The sequence below is a fragment of the Schistocerca piceifrons genome, chromosome 4 (genome assembly GCF_021461385.2).
Source record: "Schistocerca piceifrons isolate TAMUIC-IGC-003096 chromosome 4, iqSchPice1.1, whole genome shotgun sequence".
Taxonomy (NCBI): Eukaryota; Metazoa; Arthropoda; class Insecta; order Orthoptera; family Acrididae; genus Schistocerca; species Schistocerca piceifrons.
This window is the reverse complement of record NC_060141.1, coordinates 384,507,728-384,529,822: the sequence shown is the minus strand read 5'-3', so window position 1 is coordinate 384,529,822 and position 22,095 is coordinate 384,507,728. Positions and strand designations below refer to the sequence as shown.

Sequence of the window (22,095 nt, the reverse complement as noted above, 5' to 3'; positions counted from 1 at the left end):
GCTGAATAACTGCTTCTGCATTTTTCTTTAACTGCTCCAATGGTTAAGAGTTGCGTTATTTCATATTAATGATTTATGAAAACTAGAACTAGTAAACAACTAACTGATATTTAATTTTCTAATGGGCTTTTAACATGGTTATTCGCATGCCGAAAATGTTTTGTCACGTTGGTTGTCATAGGAGAAATAAAGTCAGTTTTGTTACATAACTGCATTTGCGTTTATATTGGATCAGACGCCCCCACACGTTTAACGATAACTGTAGCCAGCTCCCGTGGCTTATTCGGTTATCAATCTGAAAGCCAGCAGTAGTCCCACGAGTTGCGTAAAAGCTTTTAGAGAACGGCGCGCTAGTTTAATTGCTATCACAACTATCAGCGAGATCTTCGGTATTAATTTAAATTGCGTGTTAACTGACCAGAAAGAGGTGTCAATGCTCTTAACTGATAGCAACATGATTCAAAACGTTTCACCTACCTCGCACATGTTTTTCCTTAATAAAATGTCGCGCTAACAGCAAATATGACACAGAATCACGTGTATTTATGTTTTCGCTTCGTACAGTTGATGTGTTTGTAATATGGACAGGAATGCACAGTGTGCCCATATATTACCTTTACAACTTTACATTGTGATACTTTTAAAATTATACTAAATAACAGTAACTTGTTTCAGTTTATAACAAGATAATCCATGAAGTTCTTTGCAACCCTAGTTGTAGAGACAAGATCCAGTAGGTAATCAACTTTTCTCGACGTCTCATCATAAGCTTTTCGGGCGACTCACCTGTTTGCATTGCCATCGCTGTCCAGGCAGATGCAGTAGTTTACATAACACGATATTTTGACAGTGTACTAACTGACCACGATGTTACTGCAAAAAAATGGTTCAAATGGTTCTGAGCACTATGGGACTTAACATCTGAGGTCATAAGTCCCCTAGAATATAGAACTACTTAAACCTCACTAACCTACGGACATCCATACATCCATGCCCGAGGCAGGATTCGAACCTGCGACCGTAGCAGTCGCGCGGTTTCCTACTGAAGCGACTAGAACCGCTCGGCCGCCGCGGCCGGTGACGACGTTATTGCACTCGAGCCCTAGTGGCCGTTATCAGAATCACTAGGTGAAGATACAATGAAAAAAGTACAGTGGTGCAAGCATAGGCTTCCGCGGCCGTGGTCAATGTCAATAAAATTTTCCGGGGCTGTTGACCGGATTGTCGATGTATAAAATTGTTCACCGTTTCGGCCACTTTTGCAAGTGACCTTCTTCAGAGGTGTGCTGAGTCAGGGAATGCTGAATTATCTAACGATTTCCGAAATGGAATGTTCCATGTGTCGAGCTCGAACCTCTATTTCGTGTTCAAAGTCTATTAATTCCCGTCGTGTGATCATAATCAAGTCAGAAAGCTTCAAATGTTCAAATGTGTGTGAATTCCTAAGGAACCAAAGTGCTGAGGTCATCGGTCCCTAGACTTACACACTACTTATACTTACTTAACGCTAAAGACAACACTCACACCCATGCCCGAGGGGAGACTGGAACCTCCGGCTTTTTGGGTAACCTATTGTTGGGTTGTGATTTCATACAGTGCACAAAGCTTGTATCATATTATGCTGGTAACATTTTTGATTTCAAATTTTGTCCTAGTGTCTGGAACTAAAGCATGCTCTGCACTCCAGGTATCTGTGCTAAACTTGATTGCTTGTGGGCCTTGTACTGTTGTGCACAAGTATGAGTGTTCAGACCTGGTTGAGGCTTGTGATCCTTCTTTCACATGCCCTTAGTCTATTGGTACACTTTTTTTTTCCTCCGGTGTCTGTTGAGCAGTTGCGCTAGTGTGGCATTAACTGTGTCTACTGTTGTGTGTGATGGTGTTATCGGAGGGCACTCTGTGCACAGAATTCATATACAAGATAAATTTTATTCGTTTTTCACTACCCCTCAAAGTCTTTGAAACTATTTTGGAATGTCTGCTTTAATAGCTTACGCTCTCCACATGGTCACTAAACTCTATGTTAATGATAAGGGTTTTAATTTTGTATATTACCGTACCTTCAGGCTGTATATTGACACTGGTGTATTTTTTTACTGCGGTTGTAATTCTACAAGAGAAAAGATTCATAAGTTAACGCTCTCTTAAAAATGTTGGTGAGCATGAAGAATTTCACCCGTGGTATTCACTAAGAGTATGGGGGTCTCTTGCCCCGTTAAAGGCAATTATCACATATTGTTCAAAATTTTAATTACAGGGTTTGTAATCCCCTTATTTTCCTGGGCTGAGTTCTTACCCTTTATTGCCACCCTCCTGTTCTTTCTAGGGCCTCGTTATCTGTTGTAAATAAATGCTGGGAATTGTCATTATTCATTTGAACATTTGTTAATTGCTAAAATTGTTATTAATTGGTTCCTGTGAAATGGAGTGTCACTTTCTGATCTCTTTCCCACTGAGGGCGCCTCTAACCGCGCGGCCACTCCCCGTGGCTCAGAATGCTTTTCACATGTGTCACCAGAGTACAAATGACAGCACCGCCAATGCACTGCCCTTTTATACCTTATGTATGTGATACCGCTATTTTTATATGTGCGTATCGCTATAGAATGGCATATGTCACCTCGGTGAACAATCACTTTTTAGAAATTTGCTACCCTAAATTTTCCTTTTCCTTTGTTTTTCATGTCTTTTGCGAAAATATTATTAAATAGAATATATTTAGCATCTTGGTTTATTTACTTTGCTAGTAAAGTAAAAATAGCAAATGAAAAATTGTCAACTTCGGGACTCGACTCCGGGACCCTGTTACCGTTCTGCACTCTTTCCGCTGCGGCAACCGGTGCCTGGCAACTACGCTAACATAAATGGCTAATGCCTCACATGCCTCGCCCAAAAAATGATATGTTATCTAAACGCCTGGTCATACAAGGTTCCCATTTCTGTCACTTTCATTTCTGGCGAGGCTCGCGGAAACCACAAATTACAATGAAATCGGTTATCATGAACAGGCGTGCTTTCTTTGTGATAATTAATCTACCTATTCAGCAGGCCGTCGGTCAGTCGTATTTCAATAGCCTACTTTAGAGCAAAGTCGCAAAATGATAAGATCTTTTTTAGCACTTCTGTTTGATCATATAGTCCCCTATAGTAACGCAGTGTTTCGGAAACTGACGTTTTTTTCGGTTGCATGAGTTCGGTGTGTATGCTGTGCTGCTCGTACCATTCTTCGATTATCCACACGGTCTGTCTGATATATGCCTTACCGCATTCTCATGGTACACGGTAGACACCTGCTTTCCGGAGCCCCACGCTATGTTTCGCGGTACCTAATAGTGTACGCGTTTTCGGAGGCGGGCACAAAACGCATTTAATGTTACATCGAGGCATGATTCTGCAGTTTTGTTCGATACTCTTCCGGCGTACGGCAGATACGCCATTGTCTTATCCCACTCCTAGTGTCCTATTTGCTGGGTCGGCACCTCCTACCTGAAATCACGTCGGATTTGTCTGCCACCGTATCATTTCTTCGTGAATACATCTTTACAGTGGTTGAGTTGGCAGGCTTTCTTCGTCAGATACTTCACGGGCTCTGTGGATCATACTACGTAGTATACCCACTCGCTGTATCGAACATAACCGGCTAATTTTGGTTCGCTATGACATTAAATACGTTTTCCTTCACTCTCCGAAAAAATGTGAATTATTTGGTACGATGGACGTTGACCGGAGATATATCTCATTCTATTCAAATTCGGTGAGCTATATCACGGGTAGACAGTGCGGAGAGAAGATGAAAGTTGCCAGGAGCACAGAAAACACACGGAACTCAAGAAACCAACAAAACCACAAGTTGCGGAACTCTGCACAGCTACAAGGAATTCAATGGAATATGGTGAAAGTGTATAAGAGTAGGCCTATAAAGAAGGCTGTATAGCAAAGACGTTCTACTTGTATCAACTGAACATGACGGGAAGATATGCTATCGAAATATCGTTTCACGTAAACGACTGCACGCAGCTGAACGTACGAGAGCACCACAAAGAAATTATCTTCGTGTTTGCTCCTGGAACTCCACGGCGATACGTTCCAGTGCGTTGCGAATGTATTTATTTAGGTCCTGTAGGGCATAAACTTGGTTCACTACACCTGATCCCTTACAAAACCCCATATAAAGAAGTGCAGTGGTAAGAGATCATGCGATCGTCACGGCCACCGAAACGGATCAACTAGTCTAATCCATCTATCCGGAAATTTTCACCAAGAAATTGACGGTGCATTTAGGGAAGAGTGAAGTGGCGGTCTATTCTGCTTTAATATGACTTCAGGTTAAAATTGTTCCAGTTATAGTCCAGCGGACTCGTCAAACATAGCCAGTTAAACGGTGCTGTTGATATATGTTGCATAATGCTTTGTGAACTGTCGCAGTCATTTGGTTGTACCATAAAAACATTTTTGTCCGATCACAATTTTTTATTGCTTTTGTTACATGTTAGGCATCCCAGTTTTCGCCATTTTCAAAGGATCTATAATAAAGTGAAACATCTACGAGGGCTGTTCAGAAAGTAAGTTCTGATCAACTGCGCAATGGAAACCATGGCGAAAACATGATCAGTATTTGCTTGGATGTGTTGGACAGTGTCTCTACTAGGCTGTCGATCGCGTGACCTCGCTCTTTTCACTTCTGAGCAGGTAGTGAGCACGTAGAGATGCCTCGAATATACTGTCTTCCTACAAGTACGAGTGCCTGAAAGAGATTTCCCTGATTTCATGCAGCCCACATAGTGTAGCTGTCATGCATTTCTTTCTTCACGACAACTCTCCGCTGTGGATGGCAGGGACAATGAGGACGCACCTGCAGCGTTTTAAATGGGAAATGTTTGATCACCCGCCATACAGTCCAGACCTTGCTCCCTCTGAGTTTCGTCTCTGCGCACGTGAACTGCTGTCTATGAAGACAAAAAGCTGCAGATCAGCGCCGAGAATCGGTAGAAAACACAGGCGGCTGCCTTCGGTGACGAGGGTATTGTAAGGGTGGTACACCGTCGCGCCAAATGTCTCAGTCGGAGGGGCCACTATGTAGAGAATTAGCTGGAAGGTGTAGTTAACTGTTGCAAATAAACAATTTTAGATTTTCACAGTGGTTTCCATTTCGCGACCGATTGGACCTTACGGTCCTCATAATAATATCAGGTAACCATAAATACACCATGACAAGCAAATGAACCGATACCAAAGATATGACACACTATGCCTCGTGGAGTAATAAATATCAAAAATAAATCTGTCCAGCATATATGGATACACAACATGTGGCCAGTCTTAAAGTCGTGTGATGTAATTGCAAACTGATTAGAATGTGCTTACGAAAGCGTGAGGAAGAAAGCATATCAGATGGCACTTAACACATGACTGTTGTGATACGCAGGGTGAACATTAGTAAAATCGACAAGCTGCAGAGACTGATTCCTGACTGGCAATGGAGGAAAATTGTGGTGTGCGTACTGTAAGACCTTCAGTACACACACCATCAGATTATTTGACTCGTCGCTCTAACGAAGTAGGCGAATGTCGTGTCGTGGCGTGGTTATCTTCTGCCGTACAGTCAAACGATAGAAATGCCACTTGCACGCTTAGAGTAGCAGATTCACGATGACCAACTTTAAACAGAACTTGATTAATTTTCAAACACATTTATTAAAATAATAACAAGCATAAAAATTGCTTAACTTGGTTCTGGATGCTATTTACAACGGACAATCTGAAGTTCCTTTGGTATTGGTACATTAATCTTATTCTCACATATATCTCTGATACTTGCCAAAAGTGTCTATACATTTATCTTCATGGCTACGTACAGGAATATGGTAATCTTATTAGGCGCAGACTGAAACTTGACTATAGACTGGTATAGACAAATGTAGAACTGGTACAGGCTAATGCAGGCTGACTTATCGGAGGTCTGTACACTCGGTATAATACCTTGCGCATTCATGCACCAGTGTGGTCTGCGAGAAGAAAAGGTTCTACGTTAGCAGCAATCTCATTGGCTGTGTTACATATTAATACGCGGATCGGCGGAAGCAGAATTTGGTCCGTCTCTATGGCAGCGCCATCTCGTAGTGCAGAGACGGACGAGTGCTGTGCCTGCGCTGTTGTGCTTAGCGGGGCGCGCTCTAGTGGGAAAGTTGTGTACGCGCTGACTATGAAGAACTATGTACCCAACAAAAATAGTACTATGAACATGTGTCAGAAATGGATGATGTGCGTGCAACAATAAATTATCCTGGAAAACAGCATGGAGTTGTATTGAATGCTCGTCACAAAAGATGTTCGAAGTAGACTCCATAGGACTGCAGGTGATCCAAATCAGATGTACGCATAGTCTGTCACCTTATTGGACGTTCGTCTGTCTGAAAGCACTCGTCATCACACAAATGCCCAAAAAAGGCTTGAAATGTTGTGTGACGTGGTTGGTGTCTGTGAGGGTACTTGTTTTGGTATAACCGTGCAACCACCACCTCAACTGTACACAGACACCATCTCGGCTTTTTCGCGACATGAATACCGGACAATTCTGCTGCTTACAGAATGCTGCGTCAAACGACAGCAAATGAAATGGCTCTGAGCACTATGGGACTCAACTGCTGAGGTCATTAGTCCCCTAGAACTTAGAACTAGTTAAACCTAACTAACCTAAGGACATCACAAACATCCATGCCCGAGGCAGGATTCGAACCTGCGACCGTAGCGGTCTTGCGGTTCCAGACTGCAGCGCCTTTAACCGCACGGCCACTTCGGCCGGCAAACGACAGCAGCAACACCCAAGGAATACAAGGCGCGTTGACATACGAGCCATCATCCGTCAGCGCCATCCACAGTAGCAACGATGCATTTTCAGACATATGCCCTTAGGAGCTTTTCCCCTCTATTTTCAGTCAGGAATTCGTACTCTCAGCTTGTCGATTTTATTAATGCTCGCCCTGTATAATGCAATGTGACTGAAAGGTAATTTGTACTTTGTGATCATCGTACAGTACTGAATAAAAAATGTTCAAGTAGAACATTCTTAATAATATCAATAAAAATATTAGTTAAAACGAAAGTTGTAGTGAGATAGGTGTACGAGTTCCAGACTAGATGACGCTGGTGTATAACGATGTCTGTATTATTTGTCACTTCAGCCTTTAGAAAGTTTAGAAATTTACAGATCGTACTTAATATAAATAGTAAGTTAACAATACACCGGTATAGATATGCTCAAACATAACCAGTTTTGTATACCAAGAAGAAAATACAAAGTTACAATTCTGAAACTGTACGTTGGTATGCGGGGAATGGGTATACTGTCTGAGATCAGTAAGCTGATGGCTAAAATTAAAGACATAGGAGCATTATAATAGGAGTACACAGGTCATGAATTCTAATAATATATCGTGTAAACGTCAAAATAATAAAACAACGTCCATAGAATTCCATAAAATAGCGGACAATGCAGTGTTGAAGACTCGAGTAGTAGAGTTTTGATGAAATGCACAAGGAGCATTACATAATTGTTATTGTTTACATCAAAATAGCAAAAAAAAAAATGTATTCCCTTCTTGGTATACAATACTAACTGTGCTGGCCGGAGTGGCCGAGCGGTTCTAGGCGCTATAGTCTGGAACCGCGCGACCGCTACGGTCACAGGTTCGAATGTTGCCTCGGGCATGGATGTGTGTGATGTCCTTAGGTTAGTTAGGTTTAAGTAGTTCTATGTTCTAGGGGACTGATGACCTCAGAAGTTAAGTCCCATAGTGCTCAGAGCGATTTGAACAATTAACAAATAACTCAAAGGTCGCACTTTCGATCCGAGGGCAGTCATACGATTTTTATCTGTGACTTATCATTTCTTTCCCCTATGGCAACACTAATTGTGTTTGACTGTATCTATATCTCTGTCTGCTTATTATAGCCTTACTATCTGTATTCTGTACTTATATTAAGTAGGATCTCTAGTTTTCTAAACTTTTTGGACATCATTATACACCAGCGCCATCTGGTGTGGGATACGTACACCACACATTTACAGCATTCGTTTAAATAATAGTTTTATTTATTTCATTAGAAATATGATACCTGAACATTTGTTATTCTGTACTGTATAATGATCACAAAATATAAATTACTGTCACAATCAGAATATATTATATGTATTAACCGTGATGCGTTAAGCGCCACCTGGTAGATTTAATTCCTTCAGGCTTCCGTGAGCACATTCTAGTCAGTTTGCACGTACATCACACGACTTTAAGACTGACGAGATGCTGTGTATCCATATATGTTGGACAGATTCAGTTTTGCTTTTTATTGGTCCAAGAGACATCGTTTGTCATATGTTTGGTATCTGTTAACTCTAATTCGCTTATCACGGCGGATTTACTATTATCTAATGTCATCAGATGTTTCTCATGTACATCAATTTTATTGTAGATAATTTGAAAATGGCTTAACGCCGAAACACATAAGGTACAAGGAAGTCAATAATAACTGTGAACAAGACTGTAGATGGTAGATGCGTTGACTCGACCAATGTTCCAGCTGTACATATGTACATACCACGTTTTGAACCTGAGCCTATCTATTTCTGTATAATGTGTGACATGAAAACGTTGTAATTCCCATATAGGAAAATTATGCCGTTTCGGTTTGCCGGATGCCTGTTAACTTCACTCTGGAGTGAAACAGATCTTTTGCAACAAGTCATTATTTGCACCAATCTTGGCTATCATATCCACTGTAAACGGTATATTTGTCGGTCGCCTTTAGTTCCTGAAGCACCTACACCTTGTTGGCATAAAGACGTAAGCCCTTACGCTGGACTTTGTACCCTGCTGATCGTGGCTTTCTCGTCTCTCTGGGCGCCCTACGGACCGATATTGTCGGACTGCTAGCAGACACTTGCCGTATCTCATCCGCGTTGGCTTCTGAAGAAAATGGACGACCTGCCCTACGTTTGTGGAGTTCACATCCCGTTTCCATAAACGAGATATGCCAGGCACGAATAGTTGGTTGGGACGATGGTTCCCTTCGATACGTGCCGAAAATCACTCTATGGTTTTCTCCTATACCAAAATATACACTTGGGGAATAGTTGGATGTGCCTCGTAGAGTTGAAGCAAGAAATGAGTGGGCAAGAAGTAACGAAGGATATACAACTGTGACTAAGTTCTTTCTTTATCATTAATTTCCATTGATACTTCACAGACTAAAAGGGCAAGAAGCGAGATTTTTTACACTTACGTGCGGAATATAATCTTAGAAAGATCGGAGAAAGGAGTAATAAAAAAGTTATTCTCAGTTATAATCCATTCGCGACTTCTGGTCCGTCCTGTAGGTTCATGCTAAGCAAAAGGAAACCTCGGGAAATCCTGGAAAGCTGCCTTAAAATGACATAATGAGCTAAACTTTTCATGATAAGCAGGCTTTAACTGAATCTTTCACGACGCAGTGAGAGCTGCGCGAGAGCTTGTCTTGGGACAAAACACAGAAGGCTGGCAAATCGAACTGGAGTGCCAAACTGCGAAAGTATTGTGCCAAAACTGCGTAGGCCGGCATTCGAATTGATGAATGAATGTAATAGTTACGGCGTATATATCTGGGAAATGAGCTTGATAATCAAAAGGATTTTTCTGATTGCGCCTGGGCGTTCGTCCAGTAGCTATTGTGTAGGCCAGGGGTGCCCGCCCGCCTAGCCTCGCGGTTTAACGCGCTTCTTCCCGAGCGGGAAGGCGTGCCGGTCTCCGACACGAGTCCGCCCGGCGGATTAGTTTCGAGGCCCGGTGTGCCGACGAGTCTGTGGATGGTGTTTAAGGCGGTCCACCATCTGCCTCGGCGAATGCGGGCTGGTTCCCCTTATCCCGCCTCAGTTGCACTATGTCGGCGATTGCTCTACGAACACTGTCTCCATGTACACTACTGGCCATTAAAATTGCTACACTAAGAAGAAATGCAGATGATAAACGAGTATTCATTGGACGAATATATTATACTAGATATGACATGTGATTACATTTTCACGCAATTTGGGTGCATAGATCCTGATAAATCAGTACCCAGAACAATCGCCTCTGGCCGTGATAACGGCCTTGATACGCCTGGGCATTGAGTCAAACAGAGCTTGGATGGCGTGTACAGGTACAGCTGCCCATGCAGCTACAACACGATACCACAGTTCATCAAGAGTAGTGACTGGCGTATTGTGACGAGCCAGTTGCTCGGCCATGATTGACCAAACGTTTTCAATTGGTGAGAGACCTGGAGAATGTGCTGGCCAGGGCAGCAGTCCAACATTTTCTGTATCCAGAAAGGCCCGTACAGGACCTGCAACATGTGGTCGTGCATTACCCTGCTGAAATATAGGGTTTCGCAGGGGTCGAATGAAGGGTAGAGCCACGGGTCGTAACACATCTGAAATGTAACGTCCACTGTTCAAAGCGCCGCCAATGCGAACAAGAGGTGGCCGAGACGTGTAACCAATAGCACCCCATCACGCTGGGTGATACGCCAGCATGGCGATGACGAATACACGCTTCCAATGTGCGTTCACCGCGATGTCGCCCAACACGAATGCGACCATCATGATGCTGTAAACAGAACCTGGATTCATCCGAAAAAATGACGTTTTGCCATTCGTGAACCCAGGTTCGTCGTTGAGTACACCATCGCAGGCGCTCCTGTCTGTGATGCAGCGTCAAGGGTAACCGCAGCCATGGTCTCCGAGCTGCTACAAACGTCGTCGAACTGTTCGTGCATATGATTGTTGCCTTGCAAACATCCCCATCCGTTGACTCAGGGATCGAGACGTGGCTGCACGATCCGTTACAGCTATGCAGATAAGATGTCTGTCATCTCGACTGCTAGGCCGTTGGGATCCTACACGGCGTTCCGTATTACCCTCCTGAACCCATCGATTCCATATTCTGCTGACAGTCATTGGCTCTCGACCAACGCGAGAAGCAATGTCGTGATACAATAAACCGCAATCGCAATAGGCTACAATCCGACCTTTATCAAAGTCGGATGGTACGCATTTCTCCTTCTTACACGAGGCATGACAACAACGTTTCACCAGGCAACGCCGGTCAACTGTTGTTCTGTATGAGAAATCGGTTGGAAACTTTCCTCATGTCAGCACGTTGTAGGTATCGCCACGGGCGCCAACCTTGTGTGAATGCTCTGAAAAGCTAATCATTTGCATATCACAGAATCTTCTTCCTGTTGGTTAAATTTCGCGTCTGTAACACGTCATCTTCGTGGTGTAGCAATTTTATTGGCCAGTAGTGTACATGTACACTGTAATTACTCTACCATGCAAATATTTGGGGCTTTGGGGCTACACTCATCTGGTATGAAAAGTTCCCTAGGAAAGGGTCCACTGGGGGCCGAGCCGCACAATAACCCTGGGTTCAATGTGGAGCGGCGGAGGGGTGAGTGGACTGCTGTAAGCCATTGTGGGGTTGTGAACCACTGAGGGCTACGGCGGGGACGAAGCCTCTCCATCGTTTCTAGGTCCCCAGGTAAATACACAAGCCAGAAGTCGATATTCAGAAACGAGGGAACTACTGTGCTGCCTCGTGGGAATGGGCCACCGATCCCTTAAACCTCTCAAACTGATGGGGGTCTGGGCTGCCTACAGTATCTGATCAGACGTATCCATAAACGTTTGCGTTTATGGTGACTTGGACTCTGCTGGGAACTCTGTCAGCAAGGTGTCTGAATATATGCAGATGAATGGCATCCTGTTCTTCCTCAATAAATGAAACCAGGTAGTAATGATGGACGCTTGGATCTGGAGCGAAGTCGTCGTTCTATGTCACCCAGAAGGTGTTCCATTGAGTTCAGGTTGGGACTCTTGACATACCAGTGCATTTCAGGAATATTACTGCCACAAAAGGCTCCCTCACAGATGCTGCTTTATGGCAGACCACATGTCCACAGTCCACATGTCGAGCAAGCAATTTCTTTTTTCACTTTCACATACAATTCACCCTTTTATTTTTCACTTTGAACATATTATCCCAGAATTCTATTAAAAATAGTAACCGTCCCCCGGCTCTGACCAAAGTTTTCGGGAGGTGCCACTTGCTTATGAAACAAATACCGCGACTCTAAACGCCCTTCCAGATGTTCCCAGTAGGGACTCCTTCTGCCTCACCAGCAGCTGGTCTGGTATTTGGCCGGTAAGTCTCTGATTTTACACAGGTCTACATCTACATCTACATCCATACTCCGCAAGCCACCTGACGGTGTGTGGCGGAGGGTACCTTGAGTACCTCTATCGGTTCTCCTTTCTATTCCAGTCTCGTACTGTTCGTGGAAAGAAAGATTGTCAGTTTGCCTCTGTGGGGGCTCTAATCTCTCTGATTTTATCCTCATGGTCTCTTCGCGAGGTATACGTAGGAGGGCGAAATATACTGCTTGACTCCTTGGTGAAGGTATGTTCTCGAAACTTCAACAAAAGCCCGTACTGAGCTACTAAGCGTCTCTCTATGAGAGTCTTCCACTGGAGTTTATCTATTATCTCGTTAATTAAACATCTCACTCCATCTAAAGAATGAAAAGCACTAATAAGTATTGTAAACATGCACATCGCCAGGAACACTGGCCACCATTGTAGGAGAAATAAACTGTAAATTACTCCAATCTCCCAGTTCAGCTTAACAGTTTTTTGGGAGCCAGAATTAGAAATACCCCCTCAAAAATCCTCGTATGGTAACCCCTCCCCGACTCCCAAACTACAGGGAGACTGAAGAGAACAAGGTTTTGCAACACTACGCACGCTCTCCCATCCTCCCATAAAGAAGTACGTGGGTAGATAGAATACCGCACTGTCGAGCAAGGCATCGACTTCACTCAGCCAAACACACACTCACGTATTCGTTAATACATTCACATGCACGCACTGAATCCTCATACTTTTGGCTGGGACGCGAATTCCCAGAAAAAAAATCCGAGTAAGGCAAATGTCATAGCTTCTGCAGGTTTTACGGGAGGTATCCCATCGCTGTAAAGAAAACCTCGAAGCTGGTAACACCACAGGAAATATTCCCGTTTGCTCTTGCTAAAATCATTGGCAAACCGCTTCAGAGTTTCCTGTCTTCACCGTGACTCGGGCGCCAACTTCCTCTCATACTTGGAGGCGTTGTTAACCTTGGCCTTTAACCTAATCACTGTGATTATGACGAAGCTACTAATAGAAACCATGGAGAGGTGGGGAGGTTATAAACTGTTCACAGTACAGGTAATTTGATTGGCAGTCATTGCTCAGTCAACTGGAGAAAATCACACTAAACAGATATTGAAATATACGAAAAGTGAAGGCGAGCGAGGCATAGCTGCTGTCAAATGATACGGCTGTTGAACATCTACCGTTAAGCTGGTAACAGTACGGATGTTTCATATTCTGTTGCAGTCGTACTTTCGAGCTATTTCGATTAGGAAAATAGTCGACAGACAAAATGGGCGCTATTACGGTATATTGATAATTTTTTTTTCAGTTGCTGTCAGACGGTCCATAAGCAAAAATTATCAATATACCGTAATATTACACGCAGCTGAGGAAGACAGGGCTACAGAAGTTGAAGATGTCAAAATGGGCACTACTTTCTATAGCTAACCTAACTGTGCCTTTTGCAGTAGCTCTGGAAGGACCACACTGCGACTTATAGTTGGGTGCCACTGGCGCCTTTCTAATGGTCAACTTCACCTTGCAGGTGCACCTTAGCAAGTGAAAGCACTCAAGTACCTACAACGAACTGATTTTAGCGGAAATTGCCGTCTCATCGATAATCAGGAGCTTTTTAATGCACTAGGTAACGACAAGCAAAAATCAGGAAAAAATACCTCTATATTTACGTTTCGTCATTATCTAATTATCTCTTGACTGCTCTCACATCACACATACGGATATTCTTATTTTTCCCTCTGAAGGTGTCTGAATTCATTTTCAGCCTCATGTACTTCACATTTCACATACTGCGACATGGTCGCGAATAAAACAGTGACCCGAATATAGAATAAATTTCCTTTACTTTATGTCTATGTTCACAAATTTCTTTGTCATCAGACTACCGGTTTCGGTCGATAATGACCATCTTCAGATCTTTTTTACAAAAACATGCCCTAATGTACTGCAGCCATAGCGGCATAGTCAAATGTTAAATGCAAAATCAGCACCAGCATCGTCAAATAAATAACAGCACATGCAAGACTCATCTTGTCAGCAGACAGGATGACTCTTGCAGTTTCTGTTATTTATACATATTTGACGATGCTGGTGCTGATTTTGCATTTAACATTTGACCATGCCACTACGGCTGCAGTACATTAGGGCATGTTGGTCAGCTGACAAAAAGAAAAAAAAAATGTGACCGTAGACGTAAAGTAAAGGAAATTTACTTCACATTTTTTAGTCTCTTTAAGGCGTGGTTTCACGACCTGAGCCCGATTACACCGTGCAATAGTGAAAATTTAAGTAGCGCGAACCTAGACAGTTCTTATCAGCCGCTTTGTGCTGATAACAAATATCACTTTTTTTCTAAGGTTTTCATCATTTAAGAAAATAGACGAAATTTATTGCCAAAGTATTCGGTACATACTTGTCCATTTTGGTAATAAGGCTGTTACTGTTCGGAGTGACTGTGTACATTGGACTTCTTCCGTGAGGCGAACGAAGTATTATACACTGAAGAGCCAAAGAAACTGGTACACCTGCTTAATATCGTGTAGGGCCCCCACGAGCACGCAGAAGTGCCGCAACATTACGTGGCATGGGCTCGATTCATATCTTAAGCAGTGCTAGAGCGAATTGACACCACGCAACATTACGTGGCATGGGCTCGATTCATATCTTAAGCAGTGCTAGAGCGAATTGACACCATTAATCCTCCAAGGCTGTCCATAAATCCATAAGAGTACGAGGAAGTGGAGAACAGCACGTTGCAAGGCATCCGAGATATGCTCAATAACGTTCATGACTGGGGAGTCTGGTGGGCAGCGGATGTGTTTAAACTCAGAAGAGTGTTCTGGAGCCACTCTGCAGCGATTCTGGACGTGTAGGGTGTCGCCTTGTTCTGCTGGAATTGCCCAAGACTTTTGGAATTCACAATGGACATGAATGGACGCAAGTGATCAACTGGACGTGTCGCCTGTCAGAGTTGTATCTAAACGTACCACTCCGTCTGCACACTCCCCCCCACAGAGCCCAGTTGGCCTGAGCAGTCCCCTGCTGGCATACATGGTCCATAGATTCATGAGGTTGTCTCCATAACCGTACACGTCCATCCGCTCGATACAATTTGAAACGGGAACTCATCCGACCAGGGAACATGTGTCCAGTCACTAATAGTTGAATGTCGGTGTTGACGGGCCCAGGCGGGTCCTAAGATTTTGTGTCGTGCAGTCATCATTGGTACGCGAGTGGGCCTTCCGCTCCGAAAGCCCATTTCGATGATGTTTCGTTGAGTGGTTCGCTCGCTGACACTTGTTGATGGCCCAGCATTGAACTCTGCAGCAATATGCGGAAGGGTTGCACTCCTGTCGTCTTTGGTCTCGTTCTTGCAGTATCTTTTTACGGCCGCAGAGATGTCGGAGATCCGATGTTTTACCGAATTCTTGATATTCACGGCACACTCGTGACATGGTTGTACGGGAATATCCTCACTTCATCGCTACCTCGGAGATGCTGTGTTCTGTCGCTTGTGCTCCGACTATAACACCACGTTCAAACTCACCTAAATCTTGATAACCTGCCATTGTAGCAGCTGTAAGCCATCTAACAACTGCGCCAGCCGTTTGTTGTTTTATATAGGCGTTGCCGACCGCAGCGCCGTATTCTGCCTGTTTACATATCCCTGTATTTGAATATGCATAGGCGCTTCAGTGTAAGTACTGTATAAATATTTAAATTCGATCGACAGGATACTGAGCCAAAATCTGCAGCAGAAGTAAATAAAGGTTTGCTGTTGTAAAGTAATATGAGGTAGGGTTAAGACTTGGATTTCACTGGATATATGGTATTTATTTCCCACGATCGCTGTGGCGGCTTCGTTGTGCAATAGGCTGCAATCCATAGGTAGCATATAAAACATACATCCCAATTCTTTGAAAAGATGTTGCTGCACTTCCCACTTTATCCGCTGGGAGGCTAGATTTACTACTTGCGTTTGAAAGAATGAATGAATATGTGTAATCAAAATTATCCACCTAGTACACTCCTGCGCTGCCGTAGTTGTGCCGGAAAAATTCTGCACCAACTTTTATGATACGAATTACTCTTGTGTAATAGTTCTTCAGTTTATCTGCTCGGTGAATAAATGTCGTGTTGCGCTTCTTTCTGAAAATAAAGGTTAATCGGTCCCACGTGAGTGCAGTGGGTATCAGATTCATAACAGCTTACAAATGTCACCAGTGAAACTCTCTGGTACCGATTTTTGGAAAGTAAAATGCTGTAATTCAATGTTTACAAGAAAAGAAACAGTTTACAATTTGATTAATGGAAGAAAACAAATGGTTACTTACGTACAATAGTTATTTACATTTTCTCGAAAGTTGTTCAATGCTCAGTGCTCGCTCCTCCTAACATCTGACAACAAAACCCTTTTGCCGTGTCCATAAGCTCACAGATCATTTTCATGATCATTCCAGAAAGAATAACACATTTCCTTTGTCCATCGAATCGAAGAAGCAGGAACTTTCTTAAGAGTAGTTAATACATCGCTATATAAAAGAAAAATTATCGATTTTATGTTATTTGACCCCTATTTAAGAAAAAAGCACTCTCTGGCGCTGTTTAGGTTTTCTCACTCGTTCACAGATGTCGCTCGTCGACAGCTCATGTGTTATCTATCGAGTCCTTCGTATTGCCAACAGGTGACAATACTTTCATCTGTCGCAGATCCTCTCTCTCTCTTTCTCTTTCTCATCTGCATTTCATAAGATCCAAGCGGAAGAGAGTTACCTTACAAGTTTCCTTCATTTCCAGTTGTGTATGCTGTTGACATGTAAGAAGAGCCTTATGTAGGTCTAAAAGGCTTGCTTGAAGTCGTCAAGTACAGTGAAGTTCAGTGGCAGATTTGCGGTGAGCCTAAGATCGTTGCACTTCTGCTGGGCTTGCAGTTAGGTTAAACTAAATACTGTTGTTTCATTTGTGAATGGCACAGCAGGCGTCATGCGTTTCACCACACAAGAACTTAACTGGCGTCGAATAAGTTCTCTATAGCCAGGTGACATGAATATTTTACGTGAACCATCAGTTGCTCCTGCAATAGTGTTATTTTATCCATTACGTCTAAAGTTAAGTTTCATGGAAAATATCGTAAATGAGCCATAAAGTCAACGCCTTTGAATATTTGAGGGAAATTTTCCCACGATGGGGTAAATCAAAAGTCAAAGAGGATATCTTCTTTGGAGCACAGATTAGAGAGCTTTCAAGAGCAAGCAAATTGATGAAATGTTAAAAGGCAATAAGAAAGCTGCCTGGGACACTTTAAAAAATGTTTGTTTCATTTCCTGGGGAAAAAAAGAGAGAACAATATTATGATGTGCTCGTGGGTGAATTGTCGTTATTATGAAGAGCCTGGATTTAACATGTCTATGAAAATGCTTTATGCCTACGGCGACTTCTCCCCTGAAAATTGCGGAGCAGGACATGAAAAGTGATTTCATCAAGATGTTGCAGTCATGGAGAGAGGAGGTATGCAGAAAAGTGGACTCCCGTATTTTGACACAATACTGCCGGGCTGATGCTAGAGTTGCTCCATGTGCATCTTTTAATCGACGAACCAAGAGGACCACGCTGCCTATTTAAAGTTCTGATTAAACTTGTTCAAGATATTAAGTGAGAAGATTGACGTTGGTAGAACTACGATATAAACTTCTTGTTTCTTTTGCTTTAATTCAGTAGTTTTGTGAGCTGATGTGTACTGAATTTTCTCACTGCAGGTGATATCCCGTTATTGATTGATCTATCACTTCTAGGATTCACAGTTGTTAACATGTTTCTCACAACAAATGTAAGCTACTAAAATAAATATGCATGTTAATCGCATAAAACAGGAGCTGCAGCTAACTATTTCCTTTAACAGCTGTTTTCTACATACTATTTATAAATAAATATATAAATCCTAAATTTAGGTAATTTGAAAATTTTCATTAAAAAATTATTGCTCAGTGCACCCAGGTCGTTGGGATTTTTGGAAAAAAAAAAGACTCGAAGGAGCCACAGAGCAACACTGCAGTTGTCTAATCGCACAAACAAAATTCCAGAAACGTATTGGGTGTCTCGTTGAGAGGCAGTGTCCATACCACTTACACCCGTTATTGCAAATGATTAAGAGTCGTTTATGTAAGAGCGGTCCTGACTTTGTCGTTGGGTGACGCACGAGCACGGGTACTTCCCACTGGAGGGGAACATCTACCTGACTGTGTAGGAAAGCAGTCGACTCATGTCATGGGTGTACAGCCATTGTCCAGCGTCCCCTCCCCCCCGCCCCCAACAATAAGCAGAGCTATGTTAACATTGTAGCCTACAGCTCCACACCCTACCATGACAAGAGGTGTGCGCCATGTTGCTACCTGCTATTCTCCAGTAGGTAACGCTTTCCTATTTAAGACTGCGCTCGCGATCGACAATTACCGACGCGAAGCTGGAATCTGCGTTGATCACTATAACACGACGTCGCGCCATTCGCACCGCGAGTTACGCCTTTCACTACAACATCGGACACCGATGTCACGGGGATGAAATCTGAAAGGAAATCAGACGGGCCGCGTCCATCTTTGAAAGCCAGCTATTAACAAACTGTTTGTGACTGACTTAGCTACCCTCCGAGTAGAACAGCACTCGTGAAGACACTGAAAGTAGAACTGATACAAATATTTGCTGTCCTACACCAGTCACATCTGTCTGCTCGGGAATCCTGAAAAGTATACTCGTTCCAACAGTATAACCTATGTAGAAAAAATACATGGCCATTCATTATGAGTGTTATTCAGGTAATTTGCGGAAATGCAGACTGCTGACGTTCTTAGACAATCGTCGAAATTTCGATAGGTGCACACTCTTGTCTGTTATGAAAGACATCGCATGGAATATAACAACATGGAGGCTTTGCTATACAGTTCCAGCTATTGGGCTAGTGTGTGTGTGTGTGTGGTTCAAATGGCTCTGAGCTTTATGGGAACATCTGAGGTCATCAGTCCCCTAGAACTTAGAACTACTTAAACCTAACTAACCTAGGGACATCACGCACATCCATGCCCGAGGCAGGATTCGAACCTGCGACCGTAGCAGTCGCGCGGTTCCGGACTGACGCGCCTAGAACCGCTCGGCCCCTCCGGCCGGCAAACTCGAGCTACCTCTCATCGCTCTGGATAGTATAAAATGCTTTACTGTTATTGAGCGAAGGTCCACGAAAGTCTACGATTTGCATTTCGTGCTCGATGGCAACGGAGGCTGACAACCCGTTTTGAAGTTATGAGTATTCTATTCCACTAATATGCAACACATGAGTATGGCTCAAAATTAATTATATAGTATGTAATCCAATCAGGATTTCTCACTATATTGTTTAAAGTTATTATTAGTGATGTATATCTCGTTTCTTTTCCTTTTAGAAGCGATTCTTCATGCAATTTCTTCCTCAGAAATTCGTAAGTTTTCGTCAAACTAAAATACACTGAGAGCCAAAGAAACTGGTACACCTGCCTAATATCGCGTAGGGCCCCAGCGAGCACGCAGAAGTGCCGCAACACAAAGTGGCAGGGGCTCGACTAATGTCTGAAGTAGTGCTGGAGGGAACTGACACCATGAATCATGTAGGGCTGTCCATAAATTCGAAAGAGTACGAGGGAGTGGAGATCTCTTCTGAACAGCACGTTCCAAGGCATCCCAGATATGCTCAATCAGGTCCATGTCTGGGGAGTTTCATGGCCAGTGGAAGTGTTTAACTCAAAATAATGTTCCTGGAGCAACTCTGGACGTGCGGGGTGCCGCATTGTCCTGCTGGAATTGACCAAGTCCGTCGGAAGGCACAATGGACATGAGCGGATGCAGCTGATCAGACTGGATGCGTACGTACGTGTTACCCGTCAGTCACCACAACTGCACACGCCTCACACGATTACAGAGCCTCCGTCACCTTGAACAGTCCTGTGCTGACACGCAGGGTCCATGTTTCCAAGAGGTTGTCTCCATAGCCGTGTGGGCCCTCGGCTCCATAAGCCCATATCGATGATGTTTCGGTGAATGATTCGTACGCTGACACTTGTTGATCGCCCACTGTTGAAATCTGCAGCAATTTGCGGAAGGATTGCACTTCTGTAACGTTGAACGATACTCTTCACTCGTCGTTGTTCCAATTCTGGCAGGATCTTTTTGCGGCCGCAGCGATGTGGGAGATTTGATGTTTTATCGGATTCCCGATATTCACGGTACACTCTTGAAATGGTTGTACGGGAATATCCGCACTTCACCGCTACGTCGAAGATTCTGTTCAAATGGTTCTAAGCACTATGGGGCTTAACATCTGAGGTCATCAGTCCCCTAGACTTAGAACCACTTAAATCTAACTAACCTAAGGACATCACACACATCCATGCCCGAGGTAGGATTCGAATCTGCCTAGCAGCAGCACGGTTCCGGACTGAAGCGCCTGTAACCGCTCGGCTACAGCGGCCGGCAGGAGATTCTGTGTCCCACCGCTCGTGCGCCGACTATAAAATCACGTTCAAACTCACTTAAATCTTGGTAACATGCCATTGCTGCAGCAGTAACCTATCTAGCAACTGTGTCAGACTATTGTTGTTTTATATTGGCGTTGGCGACCGCAGCGCCGCATTCTGCCTGTTTACACATCTCTGTATTTCAATACGCATGCGTATACCAGTTTCTTTGGCGCTTCACCGTATTAACGTACATAATTTTCCATCACGATTACAGTTCTTCCATAATACAAAGGAATAAAACACTCACGTTGACAGTTTATGACGAAAGTTTATTTCAAGGAAATAAACCGTAATTGGAAATCAACCTAGCCCACACGTGGCGAAACGGAAATCAAACACTTTGCACCTCGAAATCGGCTGTGTGTAAGTGCAGTCTTGTGCCACATTTAAATAGAATTTCACGTCTACTACGAGAGTATGAGAAGTATGTTGATGGGAAGAAAAGCAAGAAGAATCGGCGTTAACTATCTACTCGATGTCAGTCAGTAATCAATTCATTCGAGAATTTAGAGGAGAAGTAACTGAAAATTATATTATTAACACAGAAACTAAACTATAGATGTGGGCAATTTTCAACTCTGCACCTTCATATTTTTTTCATCTTGAGACCTGTACATATAATCCATACTGACTAGCCTGTTCATTGCTCTCTTAAGATTAAGGTTGATGTTGAGATTAATCCCATTGTTGAAATTATTACTGTTATAGGAAGAATAATTCTTGATTTTTGAGACTTTATTTTTATAGATCATGAATTTTCTGTGTATGCCTACGTCTGGCCACTATTTGATGTATCCTTCCAATCATTCCAGCGACTTTATTGTGTGTTGTTGCTTGGTTTTTGTTGTGTACGTAGTTCCGCGTAGGGTTCTACAGGATATTGAGACGAGCCCTATTACAAACTGCAGGCAGCTGGCCTTCCAATATGGTGTAAGCCAAAGTACGATTATTTGTACCCTGCATGAAATGCTAATACCTATCCCTATCACCTGCAGTCCTATGGAATCTACTTCGAACATCTGTTGTGACGTGGATTCAATACAACTCCATGCTGTTTTCCAGGATAATTTATTGTTGCACGCACATCATCCATTTCTGCACACATGTTCATAGTACTATTTTTGTTGGGTACATAGTTCTTCGTAGTCAGCGCGTACACAACTTTCCCACTAGAGCGCGCCCCGCTAAGCACAACAGCGCAGGCGCAGCGCTCGTCCGTCTCCGCACTACGAGAGTCGCTGCCATGGAGACGGACCAAATTCTGCTTCCGCCGATCCGTGTATTAATATGTAACGCAGCCAATGAGATTGCTGCTTACGTAGAACCTTTTCT

At 43.3% G+C, this 22,095-nt stretch overlaps 1 protein-coding gene across 1 annotated transcript in view; it reads left to right on the top strand.

The window, feature by feature from the left end:
- Nucleotides 1-22,095, top strand: part of LOC124795860 (protein nervous wreck) — a 737,145-nt gene that overhangs the window by 307,898 nt on the left and 407,152 nt on the right. The window lies entirely within an intron of this gene.